The sequence below is a fragment of the Gopherus flavomarginatus genome, chromosome 12 (genome assembly GCF_025201925.1).
Source record: "Gopherus flavomarginatus isolate rGopFla2 chromosome 12, rGopFla2.mat.asm, whole genome shotgun sequence".
NCBI classification, from domain to species: Eukaryota; Metazoa; Chordata; order Testudines; family Testudinidae; genus Gopherus; species Gopherus flavomarginatus.
Window position 1 is genome coordinate 17,887,377 of NC_066628.1, and position 8,092 is coordinate 17,895,468.

At 45.3% G+C, this 8,092-nt stretch overlaps 1 pseudogene; it reads right to left on the minus strand.

The window, feature by feature from the left end:
* Positions 1-6,479: 6,479 nt before the first annotated feature.
* LOC127032106 (olfactory receptor 1020-like) lies at positions 6,480-7,451 on the minus strand (annotated as a pseudogene).
* Between the last annotated feature and the right edge of the window lie 641 nt (positions 7,452-8,092).

An 8,092-nucleotide genomic window follows, 5' to 3' on the forward strand; every position in this document is an offset into this window, starting at 1 on the left:
GCTGAGGTTGTCCCACTTACCCCAGAGGGCAAACTACTATTGAGAGAATGGACCAAACTAAAACTGATTCAGGGAGTGCTACACCGCACGACCACAGACCCTCTACAAAAGCAATGGAATCAACTAGTGCTACCAAAAGATTACAGAGCCCTGGCCATGAGGGCCCTGCATGATGACTTTGGACATTTAGGGATGGAGAGGACCCTGGAACTTATCCGCAGTAGATTCTATTGGCCACGGATGGCTGAAGATGTTCGCAGGAAATGTGAGACCTGCGCGCGATGTGTTCAAAGGAAAACTCTGCCCACGAGGGCTGCATATCTGAAGAACATCACCAGCAACAAACCTCTGGAGCTGGTTTGCATTGATTTCTTGTCTTTAGAAGTGGACAAGAGGAATATTGGGAACATCCTAGTAGTGACCGACCATTACACGCGATATGCGCAGGCATATCCCACACGTGATCAGAGAGCCACCACTGTCGCTCGAGTACTGTGGGAAAAATATTTAGCAGTCTATGGATTCCCAGCCTGGATACACTCCGATCAGGGACGAGATTTTGAGAGTCACCTTCTGAAGGAGGTGCTGAGGATAGCAGGTATTAAAAAGTCGAGGACAACGCCTTACCACCCACAAGGTGACCCTCAGCCAGAGAGGTTCAACCGAACCCTATTGGATATGTTAGGGACTTTGCGGCCAGAGCAGAAGGCAACCTGGAGCCAACATGTTGCATTTCTGGTGCACGCCTACAACGCCACAAAGAACGATGCTACGGGGGTCACCCCATATCTCTTGATATTTGGGCGAGAACCAAGACTACCCATAGATTTGTGCTTTGGTGTATCAGAGGATGGCGATAGCTATGAAACCCATCAGCAATATGTATCCAGACTACGAGAAAAGCTACGGGATGCTTATCACTTAGCTACGTCTGCAGCTCGGAAGAACGCAGACCGCAGCAAACAGCGATATGATGCTAGGGTGCGTCTGCAAGAGCTCCAGCCAGGGGACAGAGTCCTGCTGCGAAATTTGGGTATTGCTGGCAAACACAAGATAGCTGACAGATGGAAGGCAATACCTTACTTAGTGATGGAAAAGCTAGGAGACCTGCCGGTCTACAAGACCAAACCTGAAGAGGGTCCAGGGCAGACCAAAACCGTGCATAGAAACCTTTTGCTCCCTGTGGGAGAATTGGTAGGCAGCCCTTATGAGATGGGCCACAACAGGGCAACTGGGCAGAACGAAGGTGCTGTACCAAAGCCGCCTTCCAACGTGGACAGCCGGCCTCCTGCAGCTAACCTACCCCTACTCAGCACATCTGACAGTGAGTCTGAGGAGGAAGACACAACCATGGTATATCCTGGGATGAAGACAAGATTTCAGTCTCGATCCGCTGAATCAGAAGAGAGCACATCCTCTTCCACCCTAAACCCTATGGCAGAAGTATTTAGGCCCATTCCTGACATCCCTGAGCCACTGGTGGGACCCCCATGTAATGACTTACACAGGCTATTGGACAGTGGTGATATACAGATGGAGGATGTCCAGAGCACCTGCGACCCTCCACTGTTAGGACTAGAAATGCAGGAGCCTATGCCAGTATCTGAGGGGAACTCACAGGAAACCTCCCCATCTGGCACTCAAGAGGATGTCCCCCCTACCATAGCAACAGAGATTCTCAATAGACGAGACAGGGTAATAAGACCAGTGAAACGGTTAACTTACGATGCACCTGGGGTGATTAGTGAGGAGCCTATACATTTAGCACACAGGTTTGTGAAAGCTAAAGTAGGCTATCTAATGCCTTTTGGAGGGGACCAATAAGTTGGTATAGTAGGGAATGTGATTTGTTGGGACGACAAATTCTTGGCTGGAGGGAGGATGTAAGCAGAGTCAGGATAAGCTCTACCCTGACATCTGGTGGAAAGAATTTCAGAGAGTGTATTTGCATAGGCACGCATACCCTATCCCAGACTGCTGAGCTGTGGGACTGCTTGGTGACAAATGACTCACCCTCAGTTGGGTGGTACTTGCTAGACAAGGGACATGGGTTCCAAAACCCAGTGAATTGAGAGAGGTTGGGGACAGGTATCTGTGCCTGGTGGTGCAGGCTTCTTGTGGAGCCAGAAGCACCAGTTCCACCTCCTCCTCTCTCCACTGTGAAATATCAGAGTTGATTTTTTTTTATTCCCTCAAGAATCTAAATACAGGTTACTGAGCTGAAATCGCTTTGGGCTAATGGTGCACTAGCACTGGGGCTCCCCCACTAAGAGCTGAGATCACTAAGAGTTGAAATCACTAAAGAGCTGAAATAACTGAGCTGAGAGCACTGAGTACTGTGCTAACTAGTGGGGGACCCTGAAGTTATACTGTGGAACAGAGCAGCTGGTGGAGTGGAGCAGTTGTGGGGACAGCTGGAGCGGACCACGGGACAGCTGGTGGCAGCAGAGCGGCTGGCAGAACGGAGTAGCTGTGGGACGGGTGGAGCGGCCCACAGAGCGAGCAGAGCCGAGCAGTTTGCAGAGCAGCTCATGGAGCAGAGCAGCTGGTGGAGCGGAGCAGTTTCTGAGGACGGCTGGACGAGCAGAGTGGAGCAGCTGGTAAAGCGGAGCAGTTCGTGGAGAAGGCAGAAGCAGAACCCACGGAGAGGCAGGGCAGTTGGCCCCGGACCACGTAAGGTGCCCCTTTCTACCCAGGCTGGGGGGAGGGACCTCTACAGATAAACTCTCGAACTCTGGGGTGGCATTGACCAGAGACTTTTGGGTTGTTGGACTTTTGGGGTGATTGGACTTAAAACCCTAAGGAGAAAAAGGACAGTGCCAAACGTACTTGGAGGTGGGTTTTTGTTTATGGTTTGTGTTATAACCCTGTTTGTGCTGTTTCTCCAATGGGGTGCCGCATTGATTCCTTCCTTTATTAAAAAGATTTTGCTACACTCAGACTCCGTGCTTGCGAGAGGGGAAGTATTGCCTCCTAGAGGCGCCCAGGGGGGTGTGGTATGTGAGTGTCCCAGGTCACTGGGTGGGGGCTCGAGCCAGTTATGCATTGTGTTACTGAAACGGAACCCCTGGATACTGAACCCGGCCCTTGTTGCTGCCAACTCAGAGGGGCAGAAGGGTTACATGTCATTCTTAGCTACAGAGCTATTCCTCCTCACAATCATGGCTTTTGACTGATACATTGCCATCTGCAATCCTCTCCACTACGCAATGATCATAAACAAGAGGATGTGTGTTAAGTTAGCCTGCGGGTCATGGGTGGGTGGTGGTCTCTATTCTGCTTTGCACACTGCTAATACGTTTTCATCCCCCTTCTGTGGGTCCATTATCAACCAGTTCTTCTGTGACATCCAGCCATTGCTGAGGATCTTGTGATCTGAATCCCACACTGGTGAAATTGCACTGATCGTCTTTGGTGTGTGTTTAGCTTCAAGCTGCTTTGCTTTAATAACGTTGTCGTACGTTCAGATCTTCTCAACAGTGCAGAAAATCTCTTCCATGGAAGGTCGCCATAAAACTATCTCCACTTGCCTACCCCACCTCACTATCATTGTATTATTCCTCACCAGTGGCATGTTTTCGTACATGGCACCAACCTCCAACTCTGCTCTGGAGCAGCATCTGGTGGCTGCATTTTATTCAGTGGTGCCACCCTTGATTAATCCCATCATCTACAGCCTGAGAAACCAAGAGATAAAAACCGCCCTGAGAAAAGTTGTGGGCAGGAAGCTTTTCCCTTTGATTTGTGAAGGATTTAAAATATATACTCATTCCTGGTAAAGTTTGTGGATGACACAAAAATATTTTTTTTAAACTCTTCTCTGCTGTGATGCCAGCAAAAATACCCTGACAATGGTTAGGCAACTGTGTCACTGGACACACTGTTCTTCATGTTGACCAGTTACATTTAATTGTTTCCTTCTACTCTCCTTTTCTGTTTGTCTGTTCCCCTGTTGTCTGTAGTTTTATTTTTAGATGGCTAGCTGTTTGGGGCAGGGATTGTCCCATTGTTATGTGTTTGTACAACACCCAGCACAACAGAGTCATCGCTTCTAGGTGCTACCATAAGATAAACAAGAACAACAGCCATAATTATAATGATAAATCGGTGGGTTGGTTAATAACGATTAGGATAATTAATTGTTATAGAGTGATTTCTATTGCTGGATAAGATAGTTACAATCATACAGAAAGGGAGAGATTTTCAAAAGTGCCTAAAGGATTTGTGTGCCACATTCTCATGAATTGTTATAGGTACCAGATGTCCTTTAGGTTGCTTTGCAAATCTCACCCCATGTGTTTAATAAAGCTGAATAAAAGCCATATTGTTCGGATGGGTTTTCTAAAGGAAGATAAAGGGGTTAATTGCAGAACACCCATTGACTTCTAATGGCCATTGGGTTCTTTTGTGATAATTGGGCCTATGGAATAAGATGTCCACATAGAAAATACCCACTCATCCCACAGAGTAAGAAGGTGGAACCATAGAGAGCAGAAGATATTTCATATATTCCTTGCTCACTCAAATTTCCCATTGGCCAAGACTGGTGAGGAATTATTTACTATAATTTGTACCCAATGTTGCACTCACAAGCTTAATGGCCTTGGGCCCAATTTTTAAAGACATTTAGGCATGTAGTGGTATTTTCATTAGCATCTCCCATTGAAATCAATGAGTTTTAGAAATGTAGGTGCTTTTGAAAATCTCATTAGGTGCCTAAATACCTGTGAAGATCTGGCCCCACTGGCCTTAGTAGAGTGTTTGGGAGAAAGGAAATCTTTGAGCTGGATTCCCATCTCTTCTCATATGAATGAAGGTTTTACAGATGGGATATAATATTTGCCTCACATTGTACAGCATCGTGAGCTCTCCAGACAAAAGCAGGAATATTATCACTTCCCATTTTCAAATGAGGAACTTTAAACAGCAACTTTTCCACACTTTGTATGCTAAGCATAGGGACCAAAATATCTGCTGCGAGTCCTAAAGAAACAAAGCCTGATTTTCAAAGTCACCAAACTCCTCAGCTTCCATTTACCAAGTATGAATATTTTGGCTATAAACTTTGTGTCTCTAGCTCCCCACTTCTCTAATGGGAATGCTATATTTCCCCGTTACCTCGAATGTATCTGTTTGATATTCACTGAGGTTGTAATTTTTGCAGGAGCCTAGGGGAATTAGGTCCCAATTCTCATTGGAAGTCTGAGCACGGGGCATCTAACTCTGTTAGGTTGCTATGGAAATCTCAGTAGGAGTGACCAGTACTGAGGCAGCGGTAGGGGTTGTTATGGACTGAGCTCCTGCAGGCATTGGCGAATAGGGATAGCCACATAATAAACTTCGCTGTTTGTGCAATGTTCTATAATCACATGGGCTCATTCTCTTCTCATTCACCTTGGTGCAAATCAGGAGTAACTCAGAGGGATTCAGTGGGGCTGATTCCCCTCTCACTTACCCAGGTGTAAATCAGGAATAACTCCATTTGAGTCAGTAGTGATTGAATCCCCTTTCACTCACCCAAATAGCAATCAGGAGTACCTCTACCGAAATCAATGGCCAAATCAACCTCTCACTTATGCTGGTGTAAATTATGAGTAACTCTAGTGAAGTCATCACAGTTACACTTGTGTAAAACTGAAATAAGTGAGACTATAACCAGACCGCATTGTGTGTGTGGGGGGGTGGAATTTGCTTCTTCCTGATCCCGTAGGCAATTTTCTCACACCATGAGTGTTGGTTATCTGGATAATGTGATTATAGAGTCTGATACTTCTCCCACTCACACTACTGTTGCATTGATTTTGCCCACGTTAACACCAATGTAATTCTACCGACAGGAAAGGAAGCCACTCAGATACCACCAATTTTAGATTCATTTCCAGCTACCCTGCTGCTATCTATCATAATATTTCCACACACCCTCATACAGTGGGAGTAAATCATAACTGTCCCTGTGATTTTACACTGATGTAAACCCACTAAAGTCAAAACCATTATATGCAAAGTGTTGTATCATGGCCAGTAAACTCAAAGTCCAGTCTGAATCTTAATGCATTACTCTTCACATGGCCACATGAGGGGGGAATCTACTAGGATCCCTGCTCTGAAGAAAAGGAAGGTTACACAGCAAATCATTCTGATTTCTCATTTCTAGGAACCCATGGAAGTGTGAATGACAGCCTCAGATAGAAACAAAGAGAGTTATTCTGTGCTAAATAATAACGATAATAATAAATAATAACTCATTATGACAAACAAGCCCATTTTAATTGATATTCCCAGGAGAGAGAAACATGAATCAGGGATTGGTTGGCCCTGCTGCCCTTATTCAGACATGTAGCTCTTCCTCACATCAAGAGTCCAATTATATTTAATAGAACTGCTCTAATAGGTAAGGGCTGCTGGCTCGTGCAGTGATTCACAGCATCACCCAGTCAGATGAGCTCCCATTATCTTGATTTTATTGCAACGTACAATAATTACATACAAAATAGTTTGCTATTTGTCATGAAATTCATAATCTCGCTAACAGCTTTTCTCAAGGCCTCCTTGACCTCTTTGTTTCTCAGGCTGTAGATGAGGGGATTGACCAAGGGAGTCAGGACAGTGTAGAAGAGAGAGAACACTTTGTGCAGTTCTCTCAGTGTGTTGGTGCCTGGTAGCAGATAGACAAAGATTAGTGTCCCATGGTAGAATGTAACCACAATGAGGTGAGATGAGAAGGTGGAAAATGCCTTTTGCCTCCCGGTGGTGGAAGGAATTATCTTGATGGTGGCGATCATACGCACGTAGGATGCCAGGGTTAATAGAATGGGGGGCAGTGTTAGTATGGAGGAGAACAGGAAGGTCACAAGAGCCATCAGGCTGGTGTCACTGCAGGACAGTTTTACTAATGGGTTGTAATCACAAAAGAAATGGTCAATTTCACTGGGGCCACGAAAAATCATTTGTGATATCCGACATTCAGTGATGGTGCAAGCCACAAAACCACTTACTCAAGACCCAGCTGCCAGCCAGAAGCAGAGCCTGCAATTCACAAGGGCTGCATACTGCAGTGGTTTGCATATCGCTAAATACAGATCATAAGACATCACTGATAAGAGACAGCATTTCACAGCTACCAGAGAACCAAAGAAATCAAGTTGTGCAATACAGACCTGGACAGAAATGGTTCTGTCCTCAGTCAGGAAACTGGCCAGCATCCTGGGCAGGATGGTTGAGGCACAGCAGGTTTCCAAGCAGGACAAGTTCCCCAGGAAGAAGTACATGGGGGTGTGAAGATGCTGATCAGCCACAATTAGTGCAACAATGAGGATGTTCCCAGCCACTGTCACAATGTAGATCACTAGAAACAGTGGGAAGAGAAGAATCTGCAGTTGGGGGAGATTCCCGAATCCTAGGAGGATGAATTCTGTGCTAAATGTTTGATTTCTCCAGGCTGTGTCTGCCATGGACTCTATCAAGAAATGTAGTTAAATAAATAACCTATGCAATATGACATTAAAAAAGAATGTGGGGTTATGTGGTGTCATTTAATTTTGTTCATATTTAAATGTAGTCATGAATGAGCTTTGCAGGATCTTTGTTTTTCTATGCAACTTTTTCCTGCCAGTATCATGTTCATAGATACTGTAACCTCACACCCCCATCTGGGCTGGTACCATAATTATCCCCCATTATGTTGTGTAATATAGTGCTATGGGTGAAATCTGGGAGTCAGAAAGCAAGGTACTATTCCTGACTCAGTGTGACCTTGAGAAAGCCATATAGTTCTGTACCTCAGTTTCCACAGCTGTAAAATGAGGATAATGGTACCATGTAAAGTGGCTTGTTATCTTCTAGTATTTAACATCTTCACAGTGCTCTGAGATTATTGACAGCTTTCTGTTCATACTCACAAGTAAAGCCAAACACATCGCCTTCTCACACTGAGAGCTGATTTTTACACCAATGTGTAAGGGCTTGTCTACGCTGGCAAGTTTTTTCAATGAAACCAATGTCACCAAAGAAAAATCGACAAAAGCAAAGTTGCCAAAGCGTGTCTACATTTGCTCCCTCTGTCAATAGTTCGGGTCCACTTTGGGGCATCTTT